Here is a 19,088-nt window from a genome sequence, read left to right on the forward strand (position 1 = left end):
TTGAATAGAAGTTATACACTTAACTGATAGAGGCTGGGTACAAATCACTGCATAACTCAACTCAAAACTGGTTCAAATCAGACTCAGATGCTGGGAAAATATATTGTGGCTCACCGTTCAAAGGGATAAGTCACACTTACAGGTTACAATTATTGATGCGTTAGTTACTTAGGACTAACTTCCACACTATTCCTAGTAATGATTATTCAGTTTTTCTCACATTTTCTTGTGATCCACACCAGTTACTCATTAACTGAGAATTTAATCACTGCTGTGGTAATACAATCATACAGTATACCTTAACCACAGGTGGCTGGGAGTTGCATTTTTAAAAAATAAATGTTTGATATTGTTATATTTTTAGATATGGTGTAAGCCACACAGAGTGGCTGGGTTTCCCCAGCCAGATGGGTGGGGTATAAATAATATGAAGATGTTGTTAAAGCAACTTAGGAGCATCCAAACAGCAATAGCTACTGTACCTTACAATCTAGAGTAAGTGGAAAGTATCTGAGCTGAGTAACCTACCATGTGGCTGGCTGTATGAATTGGGCCCAAATCAATGAATAGTTGTTTCATGTCCTAGACAGGGAATAAATGCCTCCATTTCATGTTTGAGTGCAAAATATGAAAAATTGCTCCCACGCGAATCAATACGTGAGGTAGTTGTTAATGATGACTTCACTGTCCTGCAGCTTTGTGAATAAGTGATCTGGTGCAGCTTACTGGTTAAGAGCATGAGCTGTGGCTTGGAATTCCATGGTTTACATTGGTGGTAAAATCACTAGGTGGTTTAAGCCAAGCCCTGATCTTGCAACTTGAAACACTCATGTGTAATTGTTGTTAGCATCTGTCTCGAGAGACAAGTGTGCCTCCAGGGGTGAAATCAAACCACTGCATTAGCAGCACCAAAGTGATCTCAGGGTGCAATCCTGGGCAGTGTGTATGGAGGCGCTGGGCTAACCAGACAACAAGACCCCCTCGCCTCTTAGCCTTGCTGATGTAATCCAAAGGAAAGCAGAGCAGTATGTTTGACACCAGCTTGGCTCCAGGAGTTGCCAGAAGGAGCCACCATCCAGCCACCGTCGGGACTCCACTTCAGATTTGTGTAAGGTTAATTCCTTAGCTTTTCCTTCTCCCGAAGATATCCCACAAGGCAGCAGAGGTTTAGAATGAGTGTTTTCCTTCTGGATGAGCTCCCTTCCCAGGTTGACGAGCCCCATCTGCCCCTGACTTCCCTCTACAGCACGTGCAGAAATATAGTGGTCAATATGGGATGCAGGTGGCACTGTGGGTTAAACCACAGAGCCTAGGGCTTGCCGATCAGAAGGTCAGCGGTTCGAATCCGCACAACAGGATAAGCTACTGTTGCTCGGTCTCTGCTCCAGCCAACCCAGCAGTTTGAAAGCACGTCAAAGTGCAAGTAGATAAATAGGTACCGCTCCGGCGGGAAGGTAAACGGCGTTTCCATGCGCTGCTCTGGTTCGCCAGAAAGCGGCTTAGTCCTGTTGGCCACATGACCCGGAAGCTGTACGCCGGCTCCCTCGGCCGATAAAGTGAGAGGAGTGCCGCAACCCCAGAGTTGGTCATGACTGGACCTAACGGTCAGGGGTCCCTTTACCTTTTTATGGTGAGGATACATTTGTGATAAGTTTTTGGGGGTTATATGCTGAAATCATCCAGACCCTTAGGAAAAGTATAATATAAATTCAAGTGTTCCACTAACCACCCAAAGCCAGCTAACCTCACTACCCTCTTTATTCCTACTCAGTCATCAGTAGATGGGCAATATCAATGGAGTATGCTCTGCTTAGCCTTGTGCATGCCCAGGGGTGCTCAGTTTATGGTGAAAAATGATCCTGCAGACATATCAAACAGCCATTCAGACTGGATTGGAGGTACAGTCTGTGAGATTTTGATCAGCTCCTGCCCATCTGGAGCTGATACAGGCTAGTCTTATCTTGAGCCCAAGCAGAGCGTAGACACGCAGCAAAAGGATAAGTAGGTAATGTGCTACATGCTGAAGTTTATTTACAAGCTATGCTGAGAGCATACAAACATACATCCTGCCTCTGTGAGAGCAGAGAAGCTACTCCTCTCGACACAAAGAAACCGAGACAACAGTGAAAAACAGGAAACCAGTGTACGTCACATCCAGTCTCCCATTCCTGTGGGAACCCAACAGTAACTTGGACTGTGGAATGCAAAACAATGTCTTGTGACATGCATTCGCTGCTCAGCGAGGAAGCAGAAACCAACACAGTCTAACTGCAGTTGGAGAACCGACCCCATGCAACTTGGTTTGTCCCTTGCTGGCAGCCATTTACCGGTAGACACTGGAGGATTGGGCAGGAAGATTATAAAAGATAAGCTACCTTGAAGCTCCGGTAAGTCTGAAAAGAATCAGGAGACTCATCTGGGCTTCACTTGTGATTTCCACCTGCATCACTATAGCTTTCTCAATTTCTCTCTTCTTCCTCTTTATTCCAAAAAACCTGTTCATAGCATGTGTGTGCTTGCGATTTCCACCTGTGACAGGTGTTTCCAGGTAAGCACGCATGGTTGCAGGAGTTCACTCCTTTTCACCTGATCGTCTTCTATGGATGAAGCTATGAGTTTCCCCACTCCAGTTCTCAAATTGGACATTTGTAGGTTATCAGAAGTTCAGCTCAAGCTGTACCCTGATGTTTTACTGCAAGCTGGAGGTCTATAAGAAGAAGGTACTAAGACTCCTGACTGCAGCTTTTGTTATATACTTCCTTATGTAAAGTCTTCTATAACAGAACTGACGATTCACTGTGCTAGAGAAGAAATTAAAAAGTAAAAAAAAATTAGTTTCTTCTGTTAGATTCACAAAATGTTTAGGGGTATGCATCCCCCCAGAAAAAAAGCACTGAATGGATATATGACTTGGCTGCATAAGAGCTAATATGCTTGCTCTGGAAGGAAGCAAACTAAATGTTAGTAACGCTCAGCTGCACTCCTGCAAAACAGGTTCAATCTAGTGATTGGAAAAACCTGAAGTGATAGCTAATGAGGTTTCAGGTGCAAGTACAAAGGCTTGGCACTGGTTTTAAAATGGTGGGGGAACACAACTTTGGAACAGAAGGCCAGTAGTGGTTTGTGGTAAGTAAATGCATACACATGGTGGTTGTTTTTTGAAATATATAGCAGTTCTGTATTGCTGTTTTCTATGTGTACACATGTGTGCTGGGAACTGTAGGATCAGGGGGTTTGAATGCAGGGTCTTCCAGAGCGGTAGGGTGGGAATGGAAGTGCGGTGCTCTACTCTCAGTATGGCAGAGAAGGAGAAGCTATGAAAGATCTCTCCCTCCTTTCCTAGTTGTGTCCTTCTACTGTCTTCGTTTTGCCATGGTGCTATAGATAGCATGGTTTCATTCCTCTAGTGCAGGGCACAGAAATCAAATCACTCTTGAAGGCCACTTACCTTTCTTAGAATAATGCCACATTCATTAGCTGAAAGAGGGGTTTATATCAGTTTTAGAGGTTTTTTATGCTTCATAAGCAATGTATGAATTCTGTAAAGTAAATCTGCTTTAAAATCATTATATGAAGTCCCTTTTTTCCCCTCTACCCCAAAGTGTACTCTCTGCATCACTGTAGCTTTCTCAGAGTTGTATTCAGTGTTAGTAGACCCATGGAAATGGATGGAAATTACCAACTTGGCTCCTATTTTTAGGGGTCAGCTGTAAGAAGAACTTAACCAGACACAACCTTCGGAAAACAAGGTAGGTACTGAAACACGTCTGGTTGTTTAAATGGATGCAGTGTTAATTAACAGTGCATTTTACTTGGAAGCAAAAGCGCAGTTAAAAAGCCAGCAGGCTTGAAATACCCTGTGCCAGTGTTCCTTACAGTTCCATTCTTGTTTTGATAGCCAGAATCACTGGCCAGTTCATCCCACTCACTAAGTAACCTGTGTGTGTTTATATGCAAATATATATGTGTGTAGACTCAGCTACATTAGTAAAAAATAAAATAAAAAATTTGACTGTGTTATAAACATGCAACACCAGATGGCGCCGGAGAGCAAAAGAAATTTCTATGCGATTTTTACATAGCATTTTTTTCCTTTTGTTATAACAATTTAATTTCCTATGTTTCTCTCCCCCCCCCCATGTGTAGATTCATTGTGTGTGTGTGTGTGTGTGTGTGTGTCATCCATCTGTCTGGAGAGACAATGGCATGAGCCTCTGGGGGTGAAGTCAAAGCACTGCGTTAGCAGCAACCATGATGCAGATAACTATTATTTGGGCAGGGACCCAAATAGAACTTAAACTAGAAAGGTCTGTACTACATTTTCACCCTTTCCAGGATAGCTTGTAATATCCCCCCAAAAAAGGTTGGCAAGTGGGAGTTGTTCCATGGCACACAATTTTACTCCTGTAAGTTGTTACCCCAGACCAAACTGCAGGCAAATCAGCCTTTTGCTACGAATGCAGTTGTGGACTTGGGCATGCAAACTACCTTCATTTAAGAGAATCATTCTGTACCAAGAAACGCGTGCATGGAGTGAATCAGTCTTTGGTAGTGGTGCTGCGGATAGGACACAGAACCTGGGGGGGGGGGAGTTACTTGAGCAGAGGCATTCAGATGAGGGGAGAGGTGGATGTAAGGGTGAAGGAATGGGTTTCTGTGTAGTAAGTTTTAAAACTGTTTCAAGAGAGAGCACTTTTAAATGCGTAAAACTTGACCTGTTGAGCAAAACCATAATAAGGACACAACTGCATAAACAGTTCTCTCCTTTATCAGTCACGGCAAGGGATGGCCTTGACTTTCCAGGGGAACAAAGAAAACACGTCAGAACTTTATCTTATGTGCTGACCACAAAATACGTACAAGACCAATGTCCGGGGAAAACGCCAAAAGCGTGTTCCCAGAGATTATGACTCTTCCCAGATAAAAGTAGGAAAAGGAAGATCCTTTTATGGTCAGAAGTACAGGTAGGAAGATCCTTTTATGGTTGAGAGTACCAGAGCAGGAACATATGTGATGTCAACCTGTGTACGTACACCGACGTGGTTGGGCTCCTAGGGGAGGAGTGAGAGGGTGCCTGGAGGATATATATACTGCATGAAACCTGTCATTTCTTTGGACTTGCTGTGGACTCACCATGCAAGTGCCTTCTGCTATCCGGAGAGCAGAATAAACTCTTTAAACCAACTCGGTGTCATTTTGACCTCCTTCCTCCTGTCCCGGAGCAACACAGACCCAACAGGTGAACTCCAATAAGGCTACAAGGGAAACACAAAGTTACAGCATTCCTAGAGAAATGGTACTGCTAGATTTCAGGTGGTGCTCCTCTGGTGTTCAGCTTTGGCCCTCAGACACTATGTACGGGGCTGAGAGGAAGCTCTCAGCTTTTGTGGCTCCTGATTTTCCAAATGTGTTGTTTGCACCTCCTTTCTCATATCTCGAGAACTTGAATCTTGTACTTTACCTCCTTTAGAAGCCACACTGAAGCCCAATTGTTATTTTCTCAATAGGAAATCAAGTCGGAGGGGCTGAGTCCGATCCTGAGGCGGAGATATGTTTTTTCCTTTGGCGAGGGGAGCTCTGGGCTTGGCGGCTCGTGGCGTGCAGCGGACTGCGGCAAGACAAGTTCACAGCAAACATGGGCCTGATTTTCATGACAAATATGGCAACTTGATTTTGCTTGGTGGGGCTCTGTTTTGTGCCTCCATTTGGAGCTATGTTGTAACACAAACAGGAATAGAATGGAATTTGTCTCCTGTTGGTCGAATTACCCCAAAAGAATGGAGAGAGGAGTAGAGATGCTGGGTTAAATCCTCTGCTGAAAAGTTTGGTTCGCTGGAGCTTTTATTGGAATATACTAATACTATGCCTGTAGAGGGCACAATTATCTGTGATTTAATAAATGCATTTAAACATTAAAAAAGAAAGAAAAGAAAAGAAAAGAAAAGAAAGTCCTCTTTATTGCCCATTCTTCAATCTAGCTTTCCCTTTGAACTCACACTGTTTTGATTCCATTGTCTCAAAGAAAATATACTGCAATATTAGCTGTGCATTTTCCTTTATTTTGCTTGTCTTGCTTGTCTTTGATAGCTGGTTATCTCTTAACACGCTGAGTATGTTGCTGCTCTGAAGGTGAGGAAAGCCCCTTGATTCCTGCAATATTAATTCTGCTGAGAAATGTGCTTCTTTTATGCTCCACACAAACCCGGTGGTGTTTGTTTGAACATTTGCATATTGCTCAGAAATTGTTTCATCTCTGCCGAAATGTTATTTTTACAGCTGGGCTGTGCCTTTGATATGAGGATTTGGTTGGGAGTTCAGAGGGACAAAGGGATGGGGGAGAGATCAGCAGCTGCGTGATAGCCAGCCACTCTTTTTGAGTCTCCTAACAGAGCAGGAGAAGGTGTGAGATCTTAGCAAAGCTCCCCAAGCAAAAGGGTGCAACAAGGTGCTTGGTACTAAGAATAGAAAAGAAGGAATTTATAGAAAATGCAAGGCACAACTCGACAGATGCCAGCAACAACAACCGACTGCTTCCTGTGGATGAACTTCCCCGGCCACCCCAATCCCTGCCAAGATTATGCACAGGATTCTAGGGATCTTGGCCTTTAACCACGGTCTGTGCTGCTTTGGAGAATTTAAGATGTGGAGGCAGGGGCATATGAAGTGGGAGGCAGAGGAGGCGGGCTGCTCTGTGTGCCACTCTGGCAAGGTGACAAGATGGCCCCTGCCTCCCCCCAGCTGTAGAGCAGCCAAGGGCAGCACAGTCTGTATGGGCACCGCTTGCGCGGCAGCCTGTATGGTCACAGTGCAAGAGCGGCAGCCAGTACGGAGTGCGTATGTGTGGCAGCCTGTATGGTCACCGTGCAAGAGTGGCAGCCCGTACGGAGTGCGCATCCGCAGCAGCCTGTACAGTCGCTGTGCCTGCCTTTAGCCAGCCTGCCAAAGATGGACCTCTGTCTTTGTCCTTCCCAGCACAGCCTGCTTAAGACATTCTTTTTTGTCACTTCTTCTCACAAACCCCATCATCACCTTGGCAACCTCTGTCTGCCCAGGCTCAAGATTCCTCTTAAATCAGGCATCAGCAAACTCGGCCCTCCAGATGTTTTTGGGACTACAACTCCCATCATCCCTAGCTACCAGGACCAGTGGTCAGGGGTGATGGGAGTTGTAGTCCCAAAACATCTGGAGGGCCAAGTTTGCCTATGCCTGTCTTCGACATACCATCAACACCTTTGGTCGTGTTAACGCCTCTATCACAGGTGAGGTGCTGGGTTGGAAAGAGAGCTTAGCCCGTATTTTTCTGCTGGCCTGCAATCTTCCCTTCAATAGGCCAAATAATCAAAATTCTACCATTTATTAATTTGCAGGGTTTAGGAGCATCTCCCCACAAAACCTATAACAATACATATTTCTGGCCAACCACGTAGAGTCTTTCCCACAATTTGTTTACGTGTAGTGAGAGACACTTTTGTCATAGACATCTTGTGAATGGGGGAAAAATGAGGGAATTAATGTACCTTATTAGTGCTATTAAGTATAAGTTAAAACAGAAAAATTGAAGAAGAGGAGTTTGGATTTGATATCCCACTTTATCACTACCTGAAGGAGTCTCAAAGCGGCTAACAATTTCCTTTCCCTTCCTCCCCCACAACAAACACTCTGTGCGGTGAGTGAGGCTGAGAGACTTCAGAGAAGTGTGACTGGCCCAAGGTCACCCAGCAGCTGCATGTGGAGGAGCGGAGACGCGAACCCGGTTCACCAGATTACGAGTCCACCACTCTTAACCACTACACCACGCTGGCTCCCGTGTTGCAGCTTGGGAGTCAGAGGTGGGTCTCTGGTTTGGACCACTGGTTCAGTGCATGAATCTGGGCCTGTTCTTTGCTGACACAACCATTCCAGGGAAACTACCGGTACTTTTAGACTGCTCCTTGGATACTGTAGTTTTGCAAAAGCACTACTGGATTGTTCTGCAGTTCCTCCTGTGCCAAATCTGTCCCCTTGTGTGTTTCCAGAAAAGGGCATGGAGTTTTATAGGTGCGCTTTTATGGCAAATAATTATTCAGCTGTGCATTGCAGTGGCAATTATACTGCAATGCTGCTTTGTCTATTCACCAGAGAGCTATTCAAAGTAAAGGTCTTACATATTAAGCCTCAAGCAAGAGGACATCATTAGTTCACCCTTTCCAATGACAATCCCGATGACATGGGTGCCAAATAATTGCATTCCCTGCTCTCTTTGTTACTCTCCCACTATTTTTCAGACAGAACTGGTTTGTGGTGGGGCTTTTGTTGTTGTTACTGAATCTTAAAGTGTAACTGTAGCCCCAGCCTTTGCCTGGGTGTTCACTGCAGTCTTTCAGGGCACACAGAAGTTTAACAAGTAGCTCCCTCCTTACCCACTTTCTCTTAAAGGGACTAATGCTCCTGTATTTTGCAACTGCAAGACAAAAGGGAAATAAAGAGCAATTATCTGGCTGCAAGGAGTAAACCAGTAATTAACTCCTATCTCCAATTTCCCAAGTGAACTAAGTCAGTTTGGGGAGTCTGTGACCATACTAAATAAACAGGAAGGAATTAATTGCAAGTGCAAAAGCAGCTTGAAAAGAGGGTCAGGCAGGAAGCTACTAATTAAAGGGGGTGACAGGAAGAAACAGGACCTTGACTGTTAACAGGACTTAACCTCTGAATAAACATATAGTAGCATCTTTTCCATGGAGCCAGGTAGCACCAACTCTTGTTGGGAACAGAGTGCTATATTAGATAGCATGCCATCATTCAGAACTACAGTTATCTCCTGCTTGGACTACTGCAATGTGCTATACATGGGGCTACCTTTGAAGGTGACCCGGAAACTACAACTAATCCAGAATGCAGCAGCTAGACTGGTGACTGGGGGCGGCCGCCGAGACCACATAACACCGGTCCTGAAAGACCTACATTGGCTCCCAGTACATTTCCGAGCACAATTCAAAGTGTTGGTGTTGACAGCCTCGGCCCAGTATCCCTGAAGGAGCATCTCCACCCCCATCGTTCTGCCCGGACGCTGAGGTCCAGCGCCGAGGGCCTTCCCTCATTGTGAGAAGCAAAGCTACAGGGAACCAGGCCTTCTCGGTAGTGGCGCCCACCCTGTGAAACGCCCTCCCATCAGATGTCAAAGAGATAAACAAGTACCTAGCATTTAGAAGACATCTGAAGGCAGCCCTGTTCAGGGAAGTTTTTAATGTGTGACATTTTAATGTATTTTTCATCTTTGTTGGAAGCCTCCCAGAGTGGCTGGGGTACAAATTTTATTATTATTATTATTATTATTATTATTATTATTATTATTATTATTATTATTATTACAGTTTTAATTCTGGTTCAAACTGACTGCAGAAAAGCAGTGCCTCAGCAACACTTCAAGGGCTCGTTGGGTCAACAAGTTGCAGAAATGTGGTGAGATTGTCAGTCCAGCAAAGTGGTAAGATTCTCTCCACCATTTGGCAAGGCAATACAGGTGACTGGCTGATGACATGGTTATAGGAGCATCATGGTCCACTATCACTTGACAAATGGATGCTCTGCCTTTTCAAAGGGGAGTTAGATAGCTGATTGATGAACATATGCTGCAGCGGAACGAAATTCTGCAATTTGTAACACGATCGCAGCTACGCAGCAAAACAAGCGGCTCTCATCTTAAATAGCCTAAGAAATCAATAAACTCAATAATATGATATAATTATGGCTGCTGTCTGCGGGCCACTTGAAACAGATGTTGCTGAAAGATGATGTATAGATTTCTCTTGTCCACCTCCGAGCACTTTAAAACCTAATGAGACCACTTAGAATGTAAATGAATCGATTTCTCTTCCTGCTAAGAGACACCAGTGTGTTTCTCATGGAGTGAAGACCGAAATAGTAAAACGTTAGAGGGCAGAATGTGCTCATCACCCACAATCTGATTCCAGCCTTTTCACTTACACTTGACAATAAATGTATGTATAAAATTGTTTCAGATATCAGCTTTAGCTCTTCCCCAACAAGTCTGAGTCTTCTGCCTTTGGCTTTTATTTTTAAATATTTTGAAATCAATAATACACACACACACACATATACACACATACATACATGGGGGGGGGGGGTTTCCTATGAATTATAGGCTGGGCTTTGGAAGCCAAGAGTTAGTTTTTACTAGCTAGCTGTGAAGCTCAATCCCACCACAACACAGCAACAATACTGTAGGAATTTATCAGCACAAATATTGCCTGATGAAGTCATTTAATTTGTATTATACATAGTCAGCTAGGTGGAGTGGTTAGAGTGTTGGACTGGGAGCTGGGAGCAGTTGCTGGAAGAAATATCAACAGCCTCAGATATGGACGCCGTCCTGCGGCGGAGCGAAGGAGGCGCCGGGCCTCTGTGGGCCTCCGGGAAGATGGCGGAGTACGTGCAGGTGATGAGGAGGGCGCTGCAGCAGCTCGGGGGTCACGGCGGCATTCGCGGGGCCGTGTTTCAGCTGCTGAGGGTCAATGAACTGAAGACCGGCGCACTAGTAGGCGTTGATAAATATGGAAACAAATACTATGAAGACAAAAGATATTTTTTTGGTCGCCATAGGTGGGTTATATATACTAATGAAATGAATGGCAAGAACACATTCTGGGAAATGGATGGAAGCATGGTGCCCCCTGAATGGCATCGTTGGCTTCACTGTATGACAGAAGACCCTCCAACTACACACCCTCCAGTGCCTTGTAAATTCATTTGGGAGAATCATAAAATGAATTTAAGTGGTACTCCTAGACAGTATGTACCATTTTCTACCACCCGTAAGAAGATACAAGAGTGGGTCCCACCTTCTACACCTAGCAAGTGAAAAGAAAGGAATATGGTGATCTGCGAAGCATTAGACCTACAATGTGAACTGTAGCTTTCTTCAGTTTTTAAAATAAAAGTATTTGATCAGGAAAAAAAAAGAACAGCCTCAGATATGCAGATGACACAACCTTGATGGCAGAAAGTGAGGAGGAATTAAAGAACCTTTTAATGAGGGTGAAAGAGGAGAGCGCAAAATATGGTCTGAAGCTCAACATCAAAAAAAGAAGATCATGGCCACTGGGCCCATCACCTCCTGGCAAATAGAAGGGGAAGAAATGGAGGCAGTGAGAGATTATACTTTCTTGGGCTCCATGATCACTGCAGATGGTGACAGCAGTCACAAAATTAAATGATACCTGCTTCTTAGGAGAAAAGCAATGACAAACCTAGACAGCATCTTAAAAAGCAGAGGCATCACCTTGCCAACAAAGGTCTGTATAGTTAAAGCTATGGTTTTCCCAGTAGTGATATATGGAAATGAGAGCTGGACCATAAAGAAGGCTGATTGCAGAAGAATTGATGCTTTTAAATTACCGATATATTGCTGGAGGAGACTCTTGAGAGTCCCATGGACTGCAAGAAGATCAAACCTATCCATTCTGAAGGAAATCAGCCCTGAGTGCTCACTGAAAGGACAGATGCTGAAGCTGAGGCTCCAATATTCTAGGGCAACCACTTTCTCCCCAGCAGGTAAACATTTTCATGCAACAGAGATAACAGGGACGAGGAATTTGGCCGCATTGCAATTAGAGGTGCAGAAGGTCATTTGCCAGGAGAAAAAGGGGACAGGTATTTAGAGTACAGTGAGGATGCTAGTGGCATCAAATGGGGGCATGTACCAAACCTCTATGCATGCAACATACCTCAAAATCAAACCCACATTGCCATTGCAGGGTGAATCCCTGAACCCATACACTTTATTATGTATCCACAAACCACACTTGGGACTGAATACACACACACATATGTATGAAGGAAACATAACGTAAGCCATCAGAGCAAACAATTCTAACTGAATTAAAAGTAGAAATAATTTAAAATAGAGCCTCCACACATTAGCAGAATTGATATAAACACGCGCAGAAAGAAATAATTTAAGTAGGAAGCTAAGGGGAAATTAATAAATAGATTTGAATTGTATATGCAGTAATAAAAAGATATAAATTAAGTAACCATAGAAAGGAGGGGAGGGGAGTCGAAGGAAATGTAAATTGGAATTGTAAAGATTTCGTCTTTGGTTTTTGTTTCAAACAGATTTGTAAAACATGAAAATGAAAAATAAATTTTATTTTTTAGAAAAACAGAGCCTCAACATTCTGAGGCTGTGCATCAGAGTCAGTGGAAAGCCAACAGGAAATGGCTATTTGCACTATGCCTTAGTTGTGAACTTCTTTCAGGATAACTTTTTCATCATTCGGAAAAAAAGGCACTGGGTTGTGTCTCACACTAGTCCTACGCACAGCAGACCCATAGAAATCAACGAGCCCAAGTTACTCATGTCCAATAACTTCAATGGGTCTACTCTGAATAGGACTAGCATTAGATAAAGGTAAAGGGACCTCTGACCATTAGGTCCAGTGGTGGCTGACTCTGGGGTTGCGGCGCTCATCTCGCTTTATTGGCCAAGGGAGCCGGCATACAGCTTCTGGGTCATGTGGCCAGCAAGACTAAGCTGCTTCTGGCGAACCAGAGCAGCGCACAGAAATGCAGTTTACCTTCCCGCTAGAGCGGTACCTATTTATCTACTTGCACTTGACGTGCTTTCGAACTGCTAGGTTGACAGGAGCAGGGACCGAGCAACGGGAGCTCACTCCGTTTGCTTGTTGATCTTAAATACGTTTTAGTTATAGGATGAAGCTGAAAAGAAAGTACTAGCCTGGAAGAAAACTCCCCAAATCTATATTAAGGAATGCAATTATTAGGTCAACCAAAATATCACAAAATGTTTCCAGGCATTGGCCTGAAGGTGAAATGGGAATGGTGTGCTATGAAGATCATGCAAAAATGTGGTCTATGTTAATTGATCTTGGTGCAGAAAATGTGTTCTGAAAAGAGGCATTAAGTGAAGAGATTATGTTATGGTCAAAACTTATCCGTAGACCCACTGACACAAGATTGCAAAGAGTGTAAGTGACCTTTATGTCTGTGCCTATTGAGCAGTAGCTAGACATGCAGGAATGAAAGGTCTTTTTTTACCCAATGGAGATGTTTATCACCTGTTAATTGCTGCAAATCAAGCTGCCTTTACAGTGACAGCCAGAGGCTGCTTCTTCCAAAGCTGGCAGCTCTGATCAGGAGGAAACTGCGGCAGCTTTTTGCCACCCCCACCCCCACCCCATATTGTGTGGAGTAGACAACTCTTTAGGAGCAATCAATAATGTGGTTTGAGTGCAAATATCCCTTTTTTGGATGATGGTGCAGATCACTGCAAATTCCTTCTCTTAGGCATAGCATGACAGCAGGGGGGAGATGACTTCCTGCTTCATTATCATGTTTCTTTGTTTCAGGCCTTGAGGTCAGGGGAAGGTAGGAAGCCCTTAAGAAAACCCACCAATTTTAGCCAGATTATGTCCTCCCCCCCCCATCAAAAGCAGCAGGTAAAGGCTCCAATATTTCGGCCACCTCATGAGAAGAGAAGACTCCCTGGAAAAGACCCTGATGTTGGGAAAGATGGAGGGCACAAGGAGAAGGGGACGACAGAGGACGAGATGGTTGGACAGTGTTCTCGAAGGTATGGACATGAGTTTGACCAAACTGCGGGAGGCAGTGGAAGACAGGAGTGCCTGGCGTGCCCTGGTCCATGGGGTCACGAAGAGTCGGACACGACTAAATGACTAAACAACAACAACAATGCACTAGACCTTTAAAGCATATCGAAGCTCATTCTTTCCCTCAAAGGATTCTGGGAACTGGAGTTTGTTCAGCGTTGCTGGGAATTGTAAGTCTGTGATGGGTCAACTACAGTGCCCATAATTCTCTGAGGGTGCCCAGCCACAGTTCAGGGAGCAGGACTGAGAGACGCAACTCAGCTTTCCTTGCCAAGCAGCTGATAGGTAGGGTTTCATCTTCTTTAAATTTGGCAGGCTCTCAACCTGCTCTACTGGATCAAAGAAACAATTGTCTCCCATGGACGTCACTTTGGGCTTAGCCTTTGTTCTGTTCCCCGTGTTAATACGAACACGGCAAGCGTAATACTATGTCACATTTGAAGAGCTTTGTCGATCTAAATGTCATGGCTTCTGACGTGTAGAAGTAGTGCAATTATAAGAACGCTGTTTAAAAGCTGCCAGCAGCCTCGTGTACAAAAAAGGAAAGGAGCCCAGTTTTGCTAAAAGTCTGACTTTTTCTTCCAGGTATCAATCAGAGTGACTCATCCGTCAGTTTGAGGCTTGGGAATTCTAATGATTTGACTTTTTAAAAAATGCCGGAACTCCCATTTTTTGTACTAAAATGTTCTACATCATCATAATAAATCGTGAACATTTAAAGAGGCTTGTAAAAGGCGTGAAAGCACTTTTGAGAGACCTCCCTGGCTACCCCCCTGGAAATTAGTACAATAGAAGGCACTAAATTTAGCTGTGTGGAATGGAAACCAGCCAACCTCATGAATAAGCTCATCCAGATATGGAGACCATTTTTCTAACCAAGTTCAAACAGCAGGATATGGTTTCTTGCCTTTAAACTTACTAGATTTGGACTGCACAGCCCTTCAGGTACAGGACTCAAGTCCTCTGTGTCTGAAAACAGAGATGTGCTCAGATCAGAGAGACTTATCTACATAACAAACATTATTTGTGTCCATCTTCTACATGAGGGGGGTCTGTTACGGTTTTCTGTGAGGTTTTTTAAAAAATGTATACCTTGACTTTTCTGTGATCAAATTGGACGTTCTGCACAAATGCATTTAGTACAGTGGTACCTCAGGTTAAGAACTTAATTCGTTCTGGAGGTCCGTTCTTAACCTGAAACTGTTCTTAACCTGAAGCACCACTTTAGCTAATGGGGCCTCCCGCTGCCGCCACGCGATTTCTGTTCTCATCCTGAAGCAAAGTTCTTAACCCAAGGTACTATTTCTGGGTTAGCGGAGTCTGTAACCTGAAGCGTCTGTAACCCGAGGTACCACTGTATTCCCCAGCCATTCTTGTAAAATGGGGAAATGTTATTCTGAAGGGGCTACTCCAGGTGTTGTTAACCTGGTCCCTACCACCCACTAGTGGGCATTTCAGGATTCTCAGTGGGCGGTAGGGGGTTCTATGACACAAGCTGAATCCTCCTTCCATCGAGCACTGGTGGGCGGTAAGAAAATTTTACCATCAAGAAAGATGCATTAGTGGGCAGTAGGTATAAAAAGGTTGACTACCCCTGGGCTACTCAGTTCCTAGAAGTGGCAATGGGGGCAGTGCTTAGGCTGCCTCTGGATTTGTCAGTATTTTGGGAGAGGGATTCAATAACTTTAAAGGTAAAGGACCCCTGACTGTTGTCCAGTCACGAAGAACTCTGGGGTTGCGGTGCTGATCTCGCTTTACAGGCCGAGGGAGCCGGTGTTTGTCTGCAGACAGTTTTTCCGCATCATGTGGCCAGCATGACTAAGCCACTTCTGGCGAACCAGAGCAGTGCACGGAAATGCCGTTTACCTTCCCGCCGGAGTGGTACCTATTTATCTACTTGCACTGCATGCTTTCGGACTGCTAGGTTGGCAAGAGCAGGGACTGAGCAACAGGAGCTCACCCTGTCGTGGGGATTCGAACTACCGACCTCCCGATTGGCAAGCCGAAGGCTCAGTAGTTTACACCACAGCGCCACCTGCATCCCCTCAATAACTTTAGGTTTGTGCAATTAAGTCGATTTAAGGACACTGTCACCGTAAACAGATCCACGTAAAAGGGATTTGTTTTTTATTTTTTTGCAGTATGGAAAATGACAGATTAAATGCACTGAAAAGTGTGAGATGATGAGTGTTGAATGGGAAGACATGTAAACACCAAGCGAATCGGAATGAATAGCATTTGTCATACAACCGCCCCATAAATCAGAACAAATGCTCAGCCGAGAGTTTCATGTGAGCAAATCAGGACAAATGCTCACTAAACAGGTTGTTTGGAGGAGCTTAACCCTAACCCTCTATCTTTTCCCAATTTCCCATTTCCTCATTTAAAACCTCCTCCATGGCTCCCTGCCATGCCCTGGTGATATTTCCCCCCCGAATGAGTGTATATTTGAAAACTCTGCAAGAGGGAAATACTTAGGGATGGGTGATTTAGAGGCAGGAAATGGTAGCTGGGCAAAAGAGTGAAGTATCTTCTAATTTTCCCTTGTCCAACGCCAGGGCCGGATTTAGGTTTGATGAGGCCCTAAGCTACTGAAAGTAATGGGGCCCTTTATATGTCCAGCTGTCCTTTGTCAACAACAAATTGTCACTGTTTTTGTGTTGAATACAGTGGTGCCTTGCAAGACGAAATTAATTCGTTCTGCGAGTTTTTTCATCTTGCGAATTTTTCGTCTTGCGAAGCACGGTTTCCCATATGAATGCGGTTTTAAGAAAAAGGAAACAAACTTGCAAGACATTTTCATCTTGCGAAGCAAGCCCATTGGGAAATTCGTCTTGCGAAGCAACTCAAAAAACCAAAAACTCTTTCGTCTTGCGAGTTTTTCGTCTTGCGAGGCATTCGTCTTGCGAGGTACCACTGTATATGCTATATGGTAATTTATGGACCTAATAAGTATCTAAAGCCATTTGAATATAACAAAACACAGTGGTACCTTGGGTTAAGGACTTAATTGGTTCCGGAGGTCCGTTCTTAACCTGAAACTGTTCTTAACCTGAGGTGCCACTTTAGCTAATGGGGCCTCTTGCTGCCGCCGCACGATTTCTGTTCTCATCCTGAAGCAAAGTTCTTAACCTGAGGTACTTTTTCTGGATTAGCAGAGTCTGTAACCTGAAGCGTCTGTAACCTGAAGCGTCTGTAACCCGAGGTACCACTGTATGTATTTTATCAAAGTAATTGATATAGAAATGAGCAAACCAGTGATATTTGAGGGAGCAGGCCAGCAGGCGGGGCCCATTACTTACATCATAGGAGCCTACACAACACAAAACACTTTTATTTTATTTGTTTTTTATCTTATATTTTGAAAATGTACATCCAGTGGGTTTTTTCCTTTCAATTTTTTTGGGGGGCCGCAAGAGTGTGGGGCCCTAAGCTATAGCTTGTTTAGCTTACACGTACATCCGGCACTGGTCCAGCCCCATTTGCCGCTCCAGAAAACGTTAGGAAGAAGGAAAGTCTGTAAGGACGGTGTCGCTCTCATCTGTGTGTAGTGTCTAGTTTGGACCTTCAGGTGGCAGCAAATGCTCCTTCCCACCATTTTCCCGATTGCCCCCTGGGCAGCATCTTTCCCTGTTAAAAGAAAAGGGCTGATAAGATGTCCTGCTTCTCAGGGTAATAATGTCCAGCTTAGTCCTGAAGCCGAATGTGCACATGCAAAATAAAGTAAGTGGGTAAAAGCTTGAAATGACACTTCAGATGCAGAATCACATTTTTAAAAAATAAAATGCTCCCTCATGTTAAAAATAATCCCACAGTTTGGGTGGGAGGGAAACTCCAGCAACCGAGAACAGCAGTGTCCGGGGCATTCGAATAATAGAATGGTAGAGTTGGAAAGGACTCTGAGAATCATCTAAGTCCAACCCTCTGCAATGCAGGAATATGCAGCTGTCCCATACGGGGATCGAACCTGCAACCTTGGCATTATCAGGCTCAGGCTTTAACCAACTGAGCTAGAGAGCCAGCGTGGTGTAATGGTTAAGAGTGGTAGACTCGTAATCTGGGGAACCAGGTTCGCGTCTCCGCTCCTCCACATGCAGCTGCTGGGTGACCTTGGGCCACTCACACTTCTTTGAAGTCTCTCAGCCCCACTCACCTCACAGAGTGTTTGTTGTGGGGGAGGAAGGGAAAGGAGAATGTTAGCCGCTTTGAGACTCCTTCGGGTAGTGAAAGGTGGGATATCAAATCCAAACTCTTCTTCTTCTTCTATACCCATGCACATTCTTCCATGTGTTCTTACTTCCAGGGAAGTATTTTCTTAGCTAGGAGGAAGTACCCAGCGCTGCCCAGCAATTTGGAGGAAAAAAAATATTTTATGATATTTAAATGGATGGTGTCATTTGTGTGGCTTTGAGGGTTGTGGACACACAAACAAGGGCTTCAACCTGACCTGGTCCTGAATCAATTGGGCGGGGAAGGGGGCCACAAAGTCATGCCTAAGTCAGATTTTGGTGCACTATCTTGATTCAAAATGGTACCTGGCATGCAGGAACCCTGTGCTGAGTTTGGTGATCATATCTTGAGCAGCGGACCAACCAATTCCAAAAACAGGTGAAGGCACACTAAAGTGATGTTTTGGTCTGCCCTCTTGGTTCAAAATGGCACCCGGGGTCCAAATATTGACAATATCCACCACAGCACCTTGGGAATCTTTGTGCTGAGTTTGGAGAAGTTATCTCAAGTAGGGCTGCCATATGTCCGGAATTTCCTGGACATAGGTGGGATTCGGCCATCGGAAACAGTGTCCAGGCAGAAATCACTGAAATGTCTGGGGAAAATCAGACATATGGCAACCCATGTCGGAAGTGTAGATTTTGGCAAATCTCCTTAAAAATAGCTCAAAAACTTCATTTTGTTTTCAGATTTTGCAAAAAACAAAACAAAACAAAACTGAACAACTTTGGCCAATAAAAGCTCAGGTTTTGTGTCCGGATTTTCACTTTTTGAAAAATGGCCACCCTATCTCAAGTGGTGGCCAAACCCACAGTGAACAGACAGACAGACATATAGACAGAAGATGTGGCAGAGTATTTGGGAATGTGGTGCAGTTTGATGTGCTACATTCCATTTTCCCACCCCCAACACCACACCACTTCCTAATGAAAGCTATCGCCTGCATGGATCCAGCCTGAATTCCTACCACTATGTGCGATAGCTTTTAATGAAAAATAAGAAGTCCCAAGGTAAGCATAATTAGCAATATTTCCTCTTGGCCACCTTCTCTGTTCTGGTGATTGGTTTCCATGGGAGTTAAAATGACTGGCTGAGGATCAGATCAGATCAGTCCCCTTTGCCCAACCTTCTGGCTAGAGGGGAGGGAAATCCAGATGTGTGTGTGAACACACACTCACATACTAAAGGCAGACTTAGAAGACACGAAGGTCATATTTGCACCATACTTTA

The 19,088-nt window shown here is 44.4% G+C and overlaps 1 long non-coding RNA gene and 1 pseudogene across 2 annotated transcripts in view; one reads left to right on the top strand and one right to left on the bottom strand.

Annotated features, from left to right (window-relative positions):
* LOC308594036 overlaps positions 1 to 19,088 on the bottom strand; it is a 294,206-nt gene that overhangs the window by 35,639 nt on the left and 239,479 nt on the right. The window lies entirely within an intron of this gene.
* Positions 10,367 to 10,961, top strand: LOC308592659 (NADH dehydrogenase [ubiquinone] 1 alpha subcomplex subunit 12 pseudogene; annotated as a pseudogene). Its single transcript has one exon. The product of its transcript is annotated as an NADH dehydrogenase [ubiquinone] 1 alpha subcomplex subunit 12 pseudogene (transcript).

Source organism: Podarcis bocagei (assembly GCF_964188305.1).
Source record: "Podarcis bocagei genome assembly, chromosome: 8".
Classification (NCBI taxonomy): domain Eukaryota; kingdom Metazoa; phylum Chordata; class Lepidosauria; order Squamata; family Lacertidae; genus Podarcis; species Podarcis bocagei.